General features: G+C 41.6%; 1 long non-coding RNA gene across 1 annotated transcript in view; it reads right to left on the bottom strand.

Moving 5' to 3' along the window:
• LOC102556364 (uncharacterized) overlaps positions 1-19,260 on the bottom strand; it is a 30,078-nt gene extending 10,818 nt beyond the window's left edge. The window contains exons 1-3 of the long non-coding RNA XR_015643515.1: positions 18,877-19,260; positions 8,646-8,840; positions 7,871-8,048 (exon numbers count right to left, since the gene is read on the bottom strand). This is a non-coding gene — a long non-coding RNA (uncharacterized LOC102556364). The remainder of the gene's footprint in view (positions 1-7,870; positions 8,049-8,645; positions 8,841-18,876) is intronic.
• Positions 19,261-20,053: the final 793 nt, after the last annotated feature.

The raw sequence follows: 20,053 nt of genomic DNA, 5'->3' as shown, positions 1-20,053 counted from the left end.
CTAAAAAGCAGAGTTAAGATTAGTCTGGGCTACATATGCTCCTGAAAAAAAATGTAAAATAAAACAAAACACACATGTAACTTGGAGAACATGGAGCACAAGTTCAGTGCATAAGTGATCATCTGGCACCAGGACCAGAGAAGAAATGGCTATGTGTGCCTGGAAAAATTGAGCAAAGATTGAGAGACATTATGATTCTGCTAAATTGCTAAGATTTGCCAGAGAGGAGAGAAGGTCCTTTTGACTTGAGGGAAACATTTCTACACACAATGTACTAATGAAAAAAATCTAAACCATGTTGCTAAAATGCAGGTTTCTGTTTATTGGGGAGAGTGGGATAAAGAGAAGGTTGGATTTCTACCCTAAAGGCAAAAGATGGCACTTCTATTCCTAATGAAGACTGGAATTATCACCAGACTGCTGCAGTTAAATCTCAAATGGACTGAGCCTCCAGTTTTTCTTCCCTCTCTCCCCTCAAACTCTTGAACCTGAACTCTTAAGCATGTCACAGCAAAGCTCCCATGTTAATGAGGGAACGTCAAGGCAAGGCATCTCATTCATATGCAAACACTCTGACACAGACGCTATATGAAATGAATTCAGATAGAATATGCCAGCATGCTTTTTCCCCCTTAAATCCTTCCAGAGAGTTATGATGTTGCTACATAAGTTAATGAGAGGAATGGAAGAGCAAACGCTGCTCTCAAAACCTGTCAACAGTATAACTATTTAGATGGGTATTAAAGCCAGGCACTGTCATATAATTTGAGAATATGGTTGAAGACATCTTAAGAATATTTTGTTTCTGACAATTGAATCATAATTCTAATAGACATCTCCAAAAAGAGTAGCAGGGATAGCAGCCATGTTACGTTTATTTAGAAGCTGCTGAAGATCTTTGATTCAAAGTGCTGGCTGAAGTGACAGGACCCGGCTCTTAGAATGTCAGACCTGCCAAAGGGCTTAAATTTTATTACAACACTAAGTGCTCGAGAAATATCATCTCCATACGTGATGCTATGCAGGGTGCTATACATATATTCTTTGTTTAATCTTCACAGCACTTTTTTGAGGTATTGACCTGCAATATCCTCAATCTATAGACATGTAAGTGGAGGCATAGAGAAAATCCATGACTTACCCAAAGCTACATAGCTGAAGAGAAATAGAATGGATTTTTCAAACTTACAACTTGTCTTAATTCTCATTCACTGCCCTATAGCCCCCATAAGTAATGAAATCTCATGGAGGCGACCTAGCTAAACCTTTCTTCATGGGTACTTTGGAATAAAACTATTTGCTTCTAACCACCTGTGAAAGTGAGGAGTTTTCATAAAATCTTGCAAACAGGTAGTGTCTTTGGGAAAGCTGAACTCTGGCCTAGAGTCTAGATTTGGGGATATTCACTAGATATGCTGCCACAGACAAATGTCTAAACTTATGTCTACCGTGGATTGGTCATGTGCATCTACTATATAAAGTTGTCACCAGGAGAATACAGGCTCCTAAATCAAACTTTATGCAAAGAAATATCTCTTTCCCTTCAGTTGTTCTCAAGTCCCTGCCCTCCCCTCTGTCTCTCTCTGTCTCTGTCTCTCCCTCTCTTTGTCTATCTGGCTCCTATTTGCAGATGAGAATTCAAGATCTTAACTAGTGCCCCAGCACAATGCCATACTGACCTGCTGCCACATTTCCCATCATGATGGTCATGATGCTCTGAAACTATAAGCCCCCAATTCACAATAAACTCTTCTGTAAGTTGCCTTGGTCATTGAGTCTCAACAGAGCAATGTAGAGAATCTAAGGCAAATAAGGAGAGCCCTGAATAAAGAAAACTAAAGGCAAGCTAGAGATGAGAACAGCACCTCAATGCCAGCTACTCCTGCTAAAAGACTCTCCTTGTGAATAAACCCATGACCTGTTGACCATAGTCTAGGTTGTATGGCACTTTATGCTCCCAGCAGGCTTCTGCCATGGGTTGGATTATATTTCCTTACACATGGTAGGAAATTTGGCTTTAGCATCTAAATACCTCACCTACACACTGCCAGTAAACAGTGGATCTGGGATTTGAATAAATCTATCCAGATGCAAAGATTCCTCCTTTGGCCAAGACTCTGTTCTTCTTTTCCATGGAGGGAACATTTTATCTACTTCTTAATCCTGGGCAAAAGCTGATGGATTATGTTGCTGTGTGAGAGAAAGTGTATCAAAGTACCTGGATCTCAGCATGTTGATTTTTAATCAGTCAATATCTTCTTAGAACTTACTGGTATCTACAAACCAAAAGAAACACTAGGATGACAAGTCCCCAGCATGTGCTCTGACAACAAGGTGTTGGAAGGCCTGACCCTGGATGAATGAATAAATGAATGGAGGCCAAGGAGTACTTCTCTAGGAAAGCATGACCATTTTGATGCATTTCATTCTCACAATAAACTAAGAGGCAAGTTTTTAATCACCATTATCCAGAAGAAAAAGTGAGGGTTGGAGAGCTCAAAGTGACTGAAAAGGATGCTTAAAGTATTGTTTAAGTACCAGACGTTACCAGGTCTATTAATACACACAGAGAAACTTCCGCCAGGATAGCAACACCCAAGCCCACTACTAAGACAGCAAATCCTCAAAATCATGTCAAGAAGAAGCCTCTCTTTACTTAATAAAGCCAGATGAGCCTTTAAAAATAGTGCTGCAGTTGATTGTACTCCTGGCGCACAGGGCGGCTGAACAGAATATTTTAATGCTATGTTCTGAGGAAGGCTTTCACCAGCAACACAATAGGCAAAGCCTTGTGGACAAGCTAGCCTTGGAATGTTTGGACATACACATTCTGCATTCTGTTTTGAAATCTTTCAGTGCTCTGTCCCTCCTTCTCTGAGACCAGGGACAGGATATGTAGGGTTTTGCTGCTCACTTTGTGGAATATGCATATCATGATTGAAAGGATTCACCAGTTGCTGAAATCAGCAGAGGGTTTAAGGGTCTAAGTGATGCTCAGTCATTCCATCTATTAATCCTGACCCAGTGGGAAGCTCTTCTGCTGACTGCATCTTCCTCTAAAGTCCTTATGAGCATGACACCACCAGCACCTCACTGTGTGCCATGGGGAAAAGATAAAATGAAAAGAATACCACTAACACCACTCCCACCACCACCGCCGCCGCCGCCGCTGCCGCCGCCGCCGCCACCGCCACCACCACCAACCTGCCTTTTCTCTTATAGTCTTGTTGGCAAAGATATCTCCCAGGACCAGAGCAGAAATAACAAAGGAACGTGTGTCAGCTTAAAGAGATCCACAAAGGACTCAATGGCTACAACTTGATGTGGATCTTTTGTCTTTCCCAAGACTCCAATTTCAAACAAATTCACCATCCGCCCCTCCAAACTGAGCCACAAATCTGATTGCAATAAGAGGAACAAAGTCATTTTGGACCACTTCCCATTGTCATTACTCTGTTAATTGGTTTGTCCCAGCTTTGCTTCCCTTTTATGATCTTTGGACAATAAAAAAAAATGTCACCGTTGAGTTTTAATTTTAACAGTATGGCATGCCTCTTGGTTCCAGAGGTGACTCTTAGGATAGAACTGCTCTCTGTCAAGTCCATGACATGCTCTGCCCCTCTCTGGTGCTTGCTGACATTCTTAAAGCCCCTCGTCAGCATCTCTACCTGCTCACACATTCCAGCAAAGGTCTCAAGGCTGAACACCTGTAATCCCAGCACTCCAGAGATAGGAGAATCTCAAATTGAAGGCCAGCCATGGTGAGATCAAGAGGTACTGAGAAGGGGTCATATTCACTTCCCCCAAAGAACTCAACCCCTACCTCTTTCCCCCAAAGCAAAAACTGCAAGGCTCAGGGATCCACCTTCATTAATTAGGATCAAATCTCAATCCCTGGTAACCCAAAGAAAAGAAAAGGCAGCCAGTCATGCTAAGAGGCTGTAAAAGAACTTCCTCTAATCCTCCCAAAGCACTCAAGAAAAGGCTTTCAGCCAAGTCAGGGTCATTTAATGTAGTCTGCTTTGGAAAAGATATTAAAACAGATTAAGTTCATTAAAAAAGAAAGAAAAGGAACCTCGTCTAAAGCAATGACCTCTGCCCAGAAGCCTTGTTAAAACAAGTACCTTTTCTCAGGATCTGAAATGTGTTGGAAATTTCAACAAAACTATGCAGAGAGGCAGGGCACACCCTCACCAGGGAGCAGATCTGTCTGCCTAGCAAACCAGCAGAAACCAGAAGCAAACATGACTGTAGGTCCAGCACTGAAGGAATGGGAAGGAGTAATGCAGTCTTTTTTCTCAAATATTGCAGCCCGGACAGAGATGACATTTAGACAGAAAATAAAGCTGCCTGACATCACACAGGGAATACAGCAAGAGGATCCCCGAGAGAAAGGTCTCCTGTTCTGAACTTTCAGCAAGGAGTCAAGTCTGAAAGAGTATGGAGAAAGATCCTCTAGGCAGGGAGTGTCTGGAGCCAACACAAGCAATTGACAATGAGGACAGTACACAGTTAGCTCAATGAGAGGGTTGGAAAAGCAGATTGTATCCTGCAGAGCTTAGACACAAACCAATGAACTGTGAGCTTATCCTAAACCTCACTAGGTTGGTTGTAGTATGGTTACTTTAGCTCTCCCCTGGGACAAAACACTTGACAGAACAGCTTATAGACTGGATTTATTTTGGCTCCTGATTTCTGGGGATCCAGGCCATGGTTGTTTGCCTTTATAAGCTTAGGTAGATCACAGCCACAGAAGCTCATTATAAATGACTTTCATTATAGTAGAAGGAAAGCAGAGAGAGGAGAAGATAGGAAGAATACAAGAAAAATATGGAAAAGGAAACAATAACATTCCCTTTGTTTCTAGAATACAACCTCTGGAACCACTCCCTCTAAGCCCCGCCTCTTTATTTTTTTTTAATCACCTCTATAATTAACTACCTCTCAAGAAAGCCAAACCATGCTGAATGAATGAAGGATTAATCCACTCATGGGTCAAAGCCCTTATGATTTAATTTCCTCTGGACACAACCTCACCTATATCCCTCAGAGGCATGCCTCATTCTTCTCTTAGCTCCCCCGAATGATCTTGGTCTTGTTATGTTATGTCCTGTCTTCTGTTATGTGATTTCTTTTATTTTTCTCTGTGTATTATCTCAAGAAGTTATCAGCTAGGGCTGCTCTCCCATCAACAGAACACTGGGAGTCATGCATACAATAGGGAAATAAAAATGGCCTTTATGGGTAGAGGATAAGGGCATAAAATGAACTCATTGTTCAAGGAAGAAATGCCCTAGGTCAGTATGGACATGCTCATGCTCTCTGTGATAATAATTACAACAGTAATAATAACAATAAAATAAGATAACAACTCTATAGAATAACCTATACACTTTTGTTGACAGCATAGTAACAGTGTGTCTAGGGGTTTGTTGAGTACCTGGATTCCTATCATGACTGAAGAGATCTCAACCATGCCCAGCATCTTCTTGTCACTCTAGTAGGTGTATTACCCATCAATATAAGAGGCCTTTTAAAAAGTAGGAAATAGAAACAAAGGGAATGTTATTGTTTCCTCTTCAAGGAGTTCCCAAAATAATGGAATCCCATGTAATCCCCCAAGAAATGAATCATGGTTTTCAGTCCTGGTCCAACAAAGAGCAAATATGCGTCTTATAAGTATGGATGCTGAGGACTGAGGATATAGCTCAGAAACAGAGCAATTGTGTATCACGAAATCTACATTGGGTTCACTTGCCAGCCCTGAAAAACCAGTGGATGCCAACATCAAAGATAGAAAATATTTAAGGCATTCTATTGCTACATTGACCATTATATCTCTCAGAACTACATATGGCTTCTGGCACAGTGTAGCTGAATTTTCCAAAGGGAAAACAAAAAGAAATCTCCCTCTGTTGTATGTTGTGCAAAAATGTGATAGGCTGAGTTATTTCTAAAAGAATCTCAAGAAAACTGCAGATACCTCATGCAGCTACTAACATGAGAAAAAGATAATGCTACAGGATGCATTTAGATGGAGTAAGACCCTGAAATCGGTTAGGTTTTGTAAGAGGTTAGGAAAACTACTTAGATTTAAGGGATCCCTTTAGGCTCTAGTCAAGAAAATTTAAATTTGCAGCAATATCCCAAGCATATACTCACTCAGCAAATATTTCTGAGCATCCTCTATATGCTGGAAGGCCAGGCATTGTTTACATGTGCTTCAAAAACACAACTAGAGGCTGGGAAAATGGCTCAGTTGGTAACATTTTTGCCATAGAATTTTCAACACCTGAGTTTGATTCCCAGAACTTTCACAAAACCCTCAGGCACGGTGACGCTCATGCCTGTACTCCCATTGCTGAAGAAGGAGAGATGGGAGGAGCCCTGTAGATTGCTGACCAGTTACTGTAGCCAAATTAGTGAGACTTGGCTTTTGTAAGAGCCTTTATCTCATAAAATAAGGTAGAGGGAAATTGAGAATGACATAACACAACACACACACACACACACACACACAAACACACACACCATGTGCACACATACACAAAAAGAGAACTAGGTCATAGTTCTTACATTCTCAGCAGGAACTACTAAGGAATCTATTGAATTAAATCTACAACTGAAGCTTCTTTAGATACCCTCAAAGATTATGATAAGGGCATGAGACAGCTAAAATTGAGAGTGCCCTAAAAGAATCACTGTACAGTCTTTTCATTATCCTAGTACTGAGGTACCTGCAGAGTGAGTGGGAGTATGGAAGCCTATTGTTTTGCTTTGCAGGAACTGAAGGGTCTCTGGGAATGTGGGGGATGTTCCAGGTAAGGTAGCTGCTGTAGGTGGGGAACACCATCCTTTGAAGGTGGGTAGGGCTCAAATGCACAGAAGTACAATCAAGGTCTGAGCCAGGCCTTGTGTTTTTGCTCCATTCCAACTTGCATCTCTTCCTGCTTGATTCTGACATCTCTAGGTTTCTCTCCCTTTATTCTGGGTTCTAGTCTTTTAGTTCTAAAGGGTCACCTATAATTTGTTCTCTGAATTTTTAAGGAGAGAGAGACAGAGAGACAGAGTCAGAAAGACAGAGTCAGAGAGACAGAGGCAGAAACAGAGAGAGAGGTTTGAGATGAGCACACATGAACACATATGCTATGCTACATGCCTATGTGGAGATCAGAGGGCAGCTTTGTGGAACTAGTTCTTTCCTTTTGCCTTTAAATGATTTCAGAGACTGAACTCAGGTAACCAGACTGGTTTCTGTGGCAAGAACCTCTACCACCTAGGGCCTATGAGTCTTAGACATCCATGACTATAATCTCTATGTACCCATACCCAGTACTACCACTGACACTATTCCATTGATGAAATTCTCATGGTAGAGATTAGAAACTGAGACTTGGGAGATTCAGGTTCCATGAGAACAATTATTGGTCCATTGTTAACATAAGACTTTGGATACCTGAAGCACCTTCCCCTGAATCATATTCTAGTTCTAATTTAAAAAAAAATCAAAGCAACACTAAATTGGAGGACTTTCTTGTTGACCTAGAGTCTCCTTAGAAGCCAAACAAGACAAGTGACCATATATTGAAACAGTCCAACCTATTAGACAATGGAGTCTAATCACTTCTAGTAGATTTCTGTGAATGTAGCAACACTTACCCAGAATGTTGAACCTTTGAGAGAAGAAGAAGAAGAAGAAGAAGAAGAAGAAGAAGAAGAAGAAGAAGAAGAAGAAGAAGAAGAAGAAGAAGAGGAGGAGGAGGAGGAGGAGGAGGAGGAGGAGGAGGAGGAGGAGGAGGAGGAGGAGGAGGAGGAGGAGGAGGAGGAGGAGGAGGAGGAGGAGGAGGAGGAGATGAATGAAGGCCCATACCTGTCATTCCAGTCTTAGCAATGACAACCTACAAGTCTGGAAATGGTTGACAGAGAAAAATCTTCTGGCAAAGATCCCAAGCTAATAAATAGAGTAAGAAGCTGCTGTGTTGGCATTCGCCTCTCTGATCAAAGATCATTCTTCTGTCTTTCCTCTTAACAATTCTGCTTATGGAAGTCTGGAAGATGAAAGAAAAGAAAATCAGGGAGTATCTTCCAAAATTCTCAGGTCTGGGCTTTGCTAAGGTCCTTTTCTGAAAGGCCACCAAGATCTACACTCACTTCACATCAGGCAAATGTGGACTTTTAAAAACTTCAATCAGGTGTCTGGTAAGGCTGCTTACACTGGCATGAGACCATCCAGCCTCCCAGGCATTGAGATTCATGACTGGACTCCACAGATGAATATCTCAGAGGTCTGTGAATCCCCTGAGAGACATCAAGCATTCTATGCCCAGTCATGAGCATTTTTCTAGGAGAGAGTCCATGATTTTTTATTAGGTTCTCCAGATAGTTTCTAACTCCAAACAAATTTGGGGCTACCTCTTTGCAGAAAATGTGTTCCTTATAAAGCAAGAATGTGAATTCCATCCTTCCCAGCCTCAACAGGCTCTGGACACATGTAGTTTTAAGTCATTATTCAGACGGCTCACTAAGCTTGCGTTTAAGAGAATGATGTTTCCCCAACTTAATGTAATATTGCTATTGGCAAATAGATCACTTTTAGAGTTATCGAACCTGCCAACTTTTATATTCACCAAGGTAAAAACACTCACTGGATTTTGTCTTTTCATTCTCTCAACGGTCTTTAATAGATTCCTGTCTAGGATCAAAAGGTTGGATGAATACCAGCCATGCATAAAGTCTTGTGGGTTAATTAAGATGATCATTAGCCACTCAGGTTGATGCTTAGCTCCGTGATTTGTAGGTAGCAAGTTTGCATCCATCAGACATAGTTGCTCCACCAGGACCTGCATGTGCACAGAGAATGTTGAAGCAGATAGAAAACCCTCGCAGCACACCCAGCTTTCTGAGTGACTGATATCTGAACCCCTTTTCCTTGATTTGACCCTTCAAACCACTATAGTAGGAATTTTCATTTGAACATTTGTGAGCAATGCTTTTGCTATTTGAATTGAGTCCTTGTATTCTCCGTTGGTATGTGTCTGTGTTATACACTAGAAGTTGAAGTGGCATGTCCATTTTGTCTCCTCCTTCTGTAACTTTTATTTATCATTCAACTAGCCCTGGAGCACATAGTTTGCTCTATTCAGACTGCTGGATGAAGAATAAAATAAGATGAAGTATGCAGTTTGTGTCCTCATAGCACAGTGCAAGGGAAATGGAGAACTGGGACAATATGGCAACCAATTAAGTGGAGGTAAATAGCCTGCTCCAGATAATTGTTGTTGTACCTTGAAGGACCAGAAAAACTGAGATGGGTGAATGGGGAATGATTGGTGAAAGAGGCTATCCCAGGGACAAGGAATGGATCCTGTGAGAGAGAGCAGGAAGGTGACAGGAGTAGGATGCATTCATAGCAGCTAAAGTTGTTTTGAAACTCTGTGGGGACAAGCATTTCTCTTCCACAGATGTGATTGGTCTCATCAAGGTTAGTTGGTTTCTTGTTGTTCCCATCAGTTAAATGGGATAGTCACATGCTGAAATCCTAATTATGTGTGTGTCATAATTAGATTTAGATAGCATCATAAGGATAGTACCCCTGTGATAGGATTAACACCTTCATAAGAAGAAAAAGATACAGAGAAATTTAGCCTGTACCCTATAACGGCCCTGGGATCACTACAAACCAGGAAGTCTTGCTTCACTAGGAGTCAAATCTAAGGAACCTTGATGTTTGACTTTCCAATATGTGGAACTGTAAGAACAAAACAAATGCTGTCAAAGCCACCCAAACCCTGCTGCTTCACTATTTCGGGCATGCTACCTGAGAGCTGCTGCCTCAGGAAGCCTGACAAATGGTGCCTGAGCTCCCAAAGCCCATAAGCCTGGGAGAACTGTCATACCTGGAAGGATCCATTTGGAAGGATCCACAGCCAGGAGGAAGAGAAGGAAAGGAGGAGGAGGCTTCCCACATCTGGTGACCATGACAGATAGTCTCCTTGTGCCCTCTTATCTTGGCAATGAAAACACAAAGGGTTAAGAGAATGAGACCCTTATCCAGTCTTGCATGAAGATTTCCTGGTAAACACTGAAGTCTCTATCCTTTGAAGATGTTATAAGTTTAACGATTTGCTAGCCAAACCAAATGCCAATTCATAGCCATTGCCTATTGTAGAAACCCAAGAACTTTGTGCTAAATAGCATACGCTAGAGATCATCACCATGGATGAACAGGACCAGAGTCTTAAGAATATTAGTAATGTGAATCTGGGGTATTACCATTACAAGCAAAGTAGACCCCGTACAAGAATGTGAGAGTTCAGAAACAGTACTGTTCACTTGGTTGTGTTACTTTACAAGAGGCACTTTTTAATGCAAATGCATCACCTGATAAATAACAACTATCCTCAAGTGCTTTCTGCGTGTCAGATGCTCTGCTGGGCACTTCACGCACGGTGTGTCTAATTATGGCAGTTATCCAGCCAAATACCTGTCACTTTTTGGTCAGACAGAATAGTTCAGGGACTACTCCAAACCTGCAAAATCACACAGTGTGAAAATCTTCAAGGGGAAGTTGATGTAGGAAAAAACTTATTTTCTTCAAATTAAAACAAAACCAAAACCACGACAAAAGAGTTTAGATAGTGTTATCAACAACCCAATATTCAAAACACTTTAAACAAGTCAAAACAGTGAACTCAGAATAACTAGCTGGTTGTAGCGAAGAGTCTAAGTTCAGGTTTGTTGTTGTTGCTGCTGCTGCTGCTGCTTTACCAAACTACACCAAAAGGGAATGTTGAAATGTCCAAAGGCCTTTGAGGGACCTCAAGCTCAATGTTAGCCAGAAGTATGTCTTGGTTGCCAAAATAAATTTAGCCTTTACTGAGAGAAACAGAATCTCACTAAGAAAGGGTGTTTTCTTTGGGGACTGTGGAGATCCCATTTGATGAATGAATATGGTAGAGTATATGAGCCCTCAAATTCTCTAGAGCTGAGAAAACTATCAGAAGTTGCTATACCTTCTGCCTGTGAAGTGGAAGCTATCACAGGTACAATCATCTGAATGTAAAGAAAGAACGAGATCACAGTCAGAGTGCTCAGCCCAGCATTGATTGATGAAATTACCTCTTGAAACTAGATCCTTAATCTGAAGGGCCATGAGAGTGCTAGAGGTAATTGAGCCTCAGCAAAATCAAATCTGAAATGTTCATGGAGAATGCTATAGGTAAAGTTTCGATAGATATGTAGCCTTTGCCCTCTGCAGAAACCCAGAGGATCTCTGGGATGAGCCCAGGCAATGTGTTAAGAACATTGTTAGTGTGGATCTTCAGTTGATGAACAGGTCATAGCTTTCATCCATAGCTTATAGCAGTCAAGATAAGGAGTTTTGCAAATGCCCCAAGGTGTTTTTATATTAGGTAAAAGTTTCACCATGGAAAAAAGAATCCTTTTGAACATGCCTAAAGGAGATTTACAGTCACATCTAATCATTCATTCCCAGACCTTGGAATATTTTCCCTTCCTGTAGGACTTCCATAGAACTTGGTTCATTACAACTTCTTAAGCAGATGCTATGAACACTGCAATCTAACAAGACCACTGTCTCAAAATTTAAAACAAGTAAAGGACGAGGGATACCATTTGCTAGTAAAGACCTTCTCTAGTATGTACATGGGGTTATATTCTATTATGGCTAACACAATAGAAAACACAGAGAAACATGGAACGAAGGGGTAAGGAAGAGAAAAAAGGAGGAAGGATGGAGAAAAACAGCCTACTACCACATCCATTTGTTGGCAGATGCTCATAACAGAGACCTAAGAGAAACCAACCCTGTTCTCAAGGAGGCTACCATCTGGACAGGGAGCAGAATACACACTTCCCTACTCATGAGAAACCATAGGTCAAAGCCATAGAGCATGTGAGGATGTCTCTTGAATTTTGAGGGAATAGGGGTAAAAGAACCATTTCTTGCTCAGTTATTGGCTTTTTAACAAAATAACATCTCAATTTTGAAAATCTAAAATGAACAACTGAAAGCTATAATAGCAGATTTACACCATGCACTGTTTTATATACATGGTAAATTCCTTTCAACTCTCTTAGCTTTTCTTCTAGCAGTTTCCCCTTCAAAGTCTTGGGGCAAAAATGGGGGAGAACAACAGGCATGGAATACTTTGTATAGGAGCTGTCTTTTCAATTTTCTCTTGCTGTCACTGCATATAGCAGATTGAGTTATTCATGAAAGATAAAATTTAGTTTGACACCATGACTATTGCCTCAACTCTGCAATCCCAAGTACTCCACAGGCTGAAGCAGGAGGACCACAAGTTCAAAACCAACCTTGGTTACAAAGAAAGTTCAAGTTCAAATATAGAACTTAGCAGACATTATCTTAAAGATAAAAGTAAAGGTTTAGGGATGCAATTCAGTCATGGAGTACTTGTCTAGCACATTAAAAGACTGTAAATCTAATCTCTGGTATACTCAACCCAGAATTTGTTTATCCTATGTTTTTGAAGGCTAGGAGGCCCAAGGTCACATCTGATGTGTTAGTTGTCCTGGTGCTGTAACAAAACACCTGGCAAAAGCAGCTTAAGGAAGAAAACATTTATTTTGACTCACAATGTAAGGGTAAAATCCATAAGGAGAAGTCATGATGACAGGATCTTGAAACATCTGATCACATCACATCCACGGTCAGAAGACAGAGGAGGCAGGTGTGGTATTTAACTCAGTTTCTCCTTTTTTTTTCAGTCTGGGACCCCATCCCATTGAATCTCCCAAATCAGATTTAGGATGTGCTTTTCCATGTCAATGAACCAAATCTAGACAACTTCTCACAGAAATACCCAGAGATTTATTCAATGGCATTTCCAAATTCTACCAAGTTGTCAATCCATATCAACTCTCACACTTTCACCCCATGTTGGTATCAAAATACATTATTTTGATCATGACATCATGGCCATGTCATATTATAAAATGCATGACATCTAAAACTTAAAGTTCCCATAGTCTTTAATAATTCAGATATTGTTTAAGTTTCATCTGAGATGCATAGCTGTATCTTAAGAGTAATGTCAAAATTATAAAGAAAAAAGAAAAGAAAAGGAGACCAAGTTACTTACTTACTTCCAACATAAAATAGCACAAAATAAACATTCCTGGCCTAAAATGAAAGAATGGAGGCATAACAAGGAATAGTTGCACAAAAGCAAGCCCAACATAAACAGAGAAAGTACCAAACCCAAAACTCTACATCCAGCATCTGAAGATCATGACAGAATCATCTGGGTTCCATATGGCTTAAGTAGACCCACCCTCTCAGCATATATATATATATATATATATATATATATATATATATATATATATATATATATATATTGCTTACAGCACTCATTGCCTTTCTCTTAGGCTGACTTTAGTCCACACCTAAAGCTTTCTTCACTGGAGACCCCATTATTTGGCAGTTCCAATATTCTGTACTCACTTAGGCTTCACCGTGACAACTTCAAACTGTGTCCTCTCTACAGGGTCTCTAACCCTCCCACACATTGTTAGGCTCTCTGGAATTATGATACAAGGCTCCATGACCTCCTCAATCTTCATCCTGTTTTAACTGTACGTTTTGCTTCTTTGTTCTGCTGTCAGCTTGGCTTGCAGCCTAACCCTCATAGACTACAATTTCACTAGCTTTTGGACAAACACTTCCTTGGACAATTACTTTTGAGGAACAAAGAACGCCTTCAGTGATACTCTGTTTAGTCTCTCTGCTTTCAAATGAATTCTCCTTCTCATTTATGGAGTCTTTGATGAGTAAGATGTTGCTTTCAAGATGGACGAGTCTGATCATGTTAGATTACTAGGCGAGAGGCAGAGAAGAGTGAGTACTTATGGTCAGCTCACTTTGTAGTTGGTCTTGGACACCTACTTGTCTCTTAGAGGTATTATCTTGACCTTTCTCTTAATTTCCCAAAATGGCGGTTAAACCTCAGCATGAGTTGTAGTGGGGGGGGGGCATTTGAACCATGAAACCATAATTGAAAACATTGAGGAACATCCCACTCAAAAACATTTGCTATAATGAGTACCCATGAGAGACTAAGTCCTCCAGTTGAATTTCTTCAACTTAGCTATGGTATTTTCTGTAGATTCTTACCTGGGATATATCTCATAACACACACTTTGTATTGCTGTTCTTTTTAGTTTTATTGCTATTGTTTTTGTTGCAAAAATAGATAACTTCACAAACAACAAAGTTAAGAAAACAGCAACAGTTGAGCGCCAAGAGCTAGATATCCATAGTCACACATTCATTGGCCCAAAATTCCGGGAATATGACTGTAAACAGCTATTATCTTTATGGAATGCATTTCCTCTTTATTTTCATTTCTATATGTTTTTGAATTTCTAATGTGCCCAAATAGAATATTTTACTTTCCTAATCCAGAAGAAATTATTTCTTGATTTACAACCAAATAAAGAACTATTTATGGTACCCGAGGACATTCTTTACCCACTACTCTGCCAGTTGTAGAAATTTAAATCATTTTTTACAAACACTTGGGAGCATTTTTGAATAATCTGAAGATGCTGAGATATGAGAATGGACAATTTTTTCACAGACTATTTTTACCCAGTAGCTTCACCAGTAGCATTCCTAGGTCAGTAGCATCAAGCAAAACCAGAAATACATATGCTTCTTTACACACACACACACACACACACACACACACACACACACACACACACACGAAGACACACACATTCACAAAACCCCTATTTTGAGTCTGAGATGCCACAGCCAGGGAGTTTTAACAAAACCATACTGAGAGACAGAAAACCACTTGCCCAAAACTTAAAGACTTGTAGGCAGGTTCTTAATGTTAATGTTAGGTGGGCCATCTTGATTTCTTCCTTCTATCTTTTACCCTGTCTGCTTGTTTCCTCTCTGGCTCAGTAGAGAGTGTGGATGCAGCCATACTGCCTAAGTATGTTCTTCCAGGTGTCTGTGAAGAGTAACAAGTTGCCTTTTCTTAATCAGCCCTCAGCTGTTGATGTTTTCCTTAGTCAAACTGCATCAATCAGCAAGTGGTTCCTCCAGCTGGATTGCACCATGCACCAGAGCAATAATGAGGAACCTCCCTACTCCCCTTCACTGGGGTTACCCTGCTTCCCTTCATCCCTCATCCAGAAGCCTGGGCCTGCAGGTGCCTCACTAGGGAAACAGGTGTTCCCTTGCCCAGTTCCACTGTGTCCTGTGTTCTGTACCTGTGATACCCACAGAAAGCTGATTGACTTAACTAAGCTGGAAACCAGACATCTCACTTCCTGACCTCTGGAAACATGTGACTGCCAGAGAAGAGAAGAATGAGACATAGTCCACATTGTAATTCTGTGTTTCTGCTCTCTGTTCACACCCTTTGTACCCTAATGGAAACAGAATATTTCTTTATGAAATAAATACATATAGCAAGGAATCAATCACCATCTTGTTATTGCAACAGATATAATGGACACTAGTCGATATCTGTCCTCTGTCTGTCGCTATTTAAAATGAGCCTACCAGGGAGGACAGATTGCAAATGACACAAAATGGCCCTGGATGATATTCTTTTTTAGAGCTGTTTGAAGAATTCCAATCTGCCCTTTCTCAAATCATCACAATCAGCAACCATTTGCTTCTGGTCTTTGCAGGCATTGCCAACGCCGTGATTGAGGCAGTGGGAGGTACTAGGGGAAAGTGACATGTTTCCAGCAGTCCCCAACCTGCCAGCTCAATCTCAGCCTGACCTTGAACACATTCCTTAAAATTTCAGGGCCTCAGGCTCCTTGTGTTTGAAACACGGGCACTCGTTAAGGAACTTTAAGGACCCTCCCATTGACATATATATGCAATATAAAATTCCAATATGTTGGCTTGAGGCAAACAAAAATGTCTCCTGACAGCCCTACTGACACAAGTCTGCCATATTTGTCCCCACATAGGCTCAGTCACCCCAGTGGCAGATCCATCCAGAGGTTCAATCTGGTTTGAAGTTCCTGGGAATGAGACATCTTAACTAATTTGTCTGACCCTACAGCCAGTGACAGTCTTGGCAGGCCTATTTGGCATTCTGGTGACATTTGGCTTAACTATGGCTCCAGCAGGACTTCTCCCAGCCGTAGTGCATGCCTGTCTTAGATATTCCGAAATTATAGATTAGAAGCCCACGTGTTAAAACATCACCACTCCCATCTAGTGAATCTTGAAGATCCTTCTGTCATTTACAACCCCCAAATGAGTTTGTCCCCACTCGGGCAGCAGGAGTCAGTCTTAAATTACCTGAAGAGCCCAAGTACTAGGTCTGGGCTCCATTTGTTTACAAAATAGGCACTTTCAAAGGCCCTTTACTAGGGACTGGCAATTCCCAGGTCCCCTGCTATAGGCTGATGCATAATGCATAAAGTGCTGGGAAATGTGTATTCATGAGGGCGGCTTGGCTTTTGTCAAAAAGAACTGTGAAATATTATGATGGAACAATTTTCATTTCTGCCACATTGTTTTTATAGTGCATTCATGACTGGGGATTGAGGGCTTTTTGAGTTTTGTCTGGTGCAGATGTTGTGGTGCGGAGAGCTGCTTCAGACGTCTGTATTTTCCAACTTTGTTGCTGACAATTACATGAAGCAGAGAGAGGGGGCCTCTCCCATGGAGACAAAGGATGCATGTCCTCAAGTGATCTGGGCCTGATTGACTCAGGAAGGTGGGCAAGAGGAGTAAAAGGTGGAAAAGGGAAAAGAGGGCAGAAAGGAAGGAAGAAGATGGGGAGGAAGGGAAGGAATAGAAGGAAGGAGAACGTAATTCTGATGCCACATAAGTGATGGCTGTGACCTCCTTCTTATCCTTGACTCTTACACATTCCTAATGTTTCTGAGGAGGGAGTATTATCTTCACTTTACCTAGGAGGAAGGAGAACATAGAAGCCTGGCAGAAGTAAGCTGCATGAAATTAGAGAACCAATGACTGCATTTGAACTCACGTGTATAGAGGAGAGTGTGCTCATTCTACTGGCGAAGCAGGAGAGAGAAGCAAGCAGAATTGCTATCTACACCCATGTGAGAAGTAGGCCTAGACACAGGAGTGAGAGATGGCAAAGTTATCACTGAGTTCCCTGAGGCAAAGGAAATGTTTTAGAATGACAACTGGGCCCTAGTGTTCATTTGCAAACACTCAGGCAAAATCATCACTGCTGTATGCACATGTAAGAACACACACACACACACACCACACACATTACACACAGATAAAACATATTTCAGGAGACTCATAGACTTGCCTGAGGTTCAACAGCCTCTTTATTTAAAAAAGAGGTGTGTGTGTGTGTGTGTGTGTGTGTGTGTGTATACAGATGCACACAGAAGCCATAGTTTGATGTTGAATGTCTTCCTCGTTTATTATTATTATTATTATTATTATTATTATTATTATTATTGTTGTTGTTGTTGTTGCTAGTAATCATTTTAATATTTTTGAGATGGGGTCTCTCTAGTATGTAGCTTTGGCTGTCCAGAACTCACTATGTAGACCTGGATGGTCTCAAACTCAGAGACCCATTGGCCTCTGCCTCCCAAGTACTGGGATTAAAGATGTGCAGCACCATGGCTATCTCTGTTTGTTTGTTTGTTTGTTTATTTGTTTATTTCAGACAGTCTCTCATTAAATCTGGAGCTCAGGAACTGGGCTACCTTCAAACACCCTTCTGTCTTAGCCTCTTAAACACTGAGATTGTAAACCTAAGCCACCACACCTGGTTTTTGTATGGGTGCTGACACTCTAACTCAGTTCTACCTGCATGGCAAACAAGTACTTTGTCCGCTGGGCCATCTTCTACAGCCCTGTTCCTACAGTTTTGTAACAGATTTCTAGCTCAGTTAAAATATGTTCATATTAAAGAAATCTCTCATGACAGAATGGGTGGCATTCTATGTAACCTATAAGACAGAGAGACGAAGTCAGACAGAAAGAGAGCAACACAAAAGGGGGAGGTGGTATTAAGGCCTTGTTTCTGGAGGAAAGTTGCTGTGAGAGCATAAGAGGCCTCTATAGGCCAATGCATATCCACTGCATTGTATGACAAAGACAGCAATCAATATAAGAATGGAGACAGTGAGAGGAGTCTACTCATGAGTAGGTATAGCCAGTTACACTGGCAAAAACTAGAGCCAAAGTCTAAAAGCCCAAGCACTATGGGTAAAAGGAAATCCTTGAATGACACAGAACCTGGGAGGACAGAATCCTGGAGCCATGCATGAAGATGCTGCTACAACTCCAGATGCTCACACTACACATGGACTTAAAAGTTGTGAGTAGTATTATATATATGGCTTCAGAAAAGGCCCTAGGAATCTAGTATTTGTCTAGCACACATGAAGCCCTCAGGCCCATTGTCAGCACTGTATAAACCAAGCATGCTCATGCACACTCCAAATTCCAACACTTGGGAAGTAGAAGCAATGAAACGAAAAGTTCAAGATTTGACTACATATCAAGATGAAGATTATCATAAGATCCATGAGATGAGACAGAAAGGAAAGAAGGGAAGAAAAAGGAGAGGTGAAAGAAAAGGAGGAAGAAAAAGAAAAAGAACATTATGAAGTCATCCTCTGTCTTTCTCAGGCTGGAGGCATCAGAATACTGAAGACCTGCACAGGGCGTGAGTGTCTGCAACTTCTCATGATGGCCACTTAGATTACTGTGAAAAGGTCTCTACAAATGCAGCCCAAGACACCCTTCCCTTCCTCAAACAGACCCAAGCTCTCTCTCACCTGAGTCTCTTCATACTGGCTGTCCCCTCTGCCTGAAATATCTCTTCCTTTCACACTCCCACAGCCTACCTTGGTTCACCTGTCAGGTCTCAGTTTGTCCAGGAGTCTCTCTCATTCTGTGTCTCCAGTGTGCACAGCTGGCATCTGAGGCAGCTGTTGATGGCTGTGATCTTGTTGCTGTGCTTGTCTGCCTCATGCTACGAAATCAAATCCAGAGCTTCGGGAGTCAGGGTGTCATCTGTTCCCCCTTCTGTACCCAGCGCTGAGCACCATGGCCAGGACATAGATAGGGCTCAGCAAATGTTAGAGAATGAATGAATCTGCTCACAGTGTGATACACAAGAGCATTAATAGGGCGTGCCTAAAGGGATTTAAATCCAACACTTTGCTCGTGCTCTGCACAGGGCACTTCTGCCTGTCTGAATAAGCTGCACAGGCCAAGGGCAAGCAATAAAGCATGAGGGAAGAGATCAAAGCTCTCAGCAAACCAGTCCAAGAGCCTTCTCTAGCCTGCCAAGCCCTGGGCAATAGGGCAGACTCTTACATAGACTTGGAACAAATGTGATTTCTAAACTCCATATTCACAGCCACCAATGTTGTAACAGTTAGCCCAAGTTTCACCACCAACAGAGAGAACAGCAAAGCCCCACTGGCAACATTGCAGAGAATATTTATTGACTTAGAGGGCTAGCTTAAACAGAGGTGATTTTGCTCCTGGGGGATGTTTGGTAAAGACATTTGGGGGGGGGGTGTTGTGCTGTTATTGTTGTCCTTAGATTTAGGGTAGAAGATTGCTAAGCGTTCTGCAATACACAATGTATGACACAGCATTCACAATAAATGACCAAGCTCAGAGTGTCCACATGGTTGAGGTCCCAAAGCACTAGAAGTCTGGACCTATCCGAAGCATTGTGCCAGCAGCTGCCCTGTAAGCACTTGCAAGTGGCTTATTAACTTTCCCAGATTTCTGGAACTCTCATCTGCTTGAGTTTGATCCACCCACATGCAAACTAGTTGGATCTCCACCCCAGCTGGTCTGCCTGGGACAGGTGGCAGAGGTGAGTGGCATGAATAGTCCCTGGAGTCACTTTGTGAGACCCCAAGAATGTCCTGCCTCCTTGTTTAAACTTTCAGGGGCCCCAAAACTAACCAGCTTGGAACCCTTCCCAACCACCAATCCCAGGTAGATCTACCCACCACCCTAGCCAGTCTGCAGTAGCTGATTGAGCCAGATACAGATACCCAC

This window comes from Rattus norvegicus, chromosome 19 (genome assembly GCF_021556685.1).
Source record: "Rattus norvegicus strain SHRSP/BbbUtx chromosome 19, alternate assembly SHRSP_T2T, whole genome shotgun sequence".
In the NCBI taxonomy this organism is placed as follows: Eukaryota; Metazoa; Chordata; class Mammalia; order Rodentia; family Muridae; genus Rattus; species Rattus norvegicus.
The sequence above is the reverse complement of the archived record's forward strand: the minus strand, read 5'-3'. Positions and strand labels throughout refer to the sequence as shown.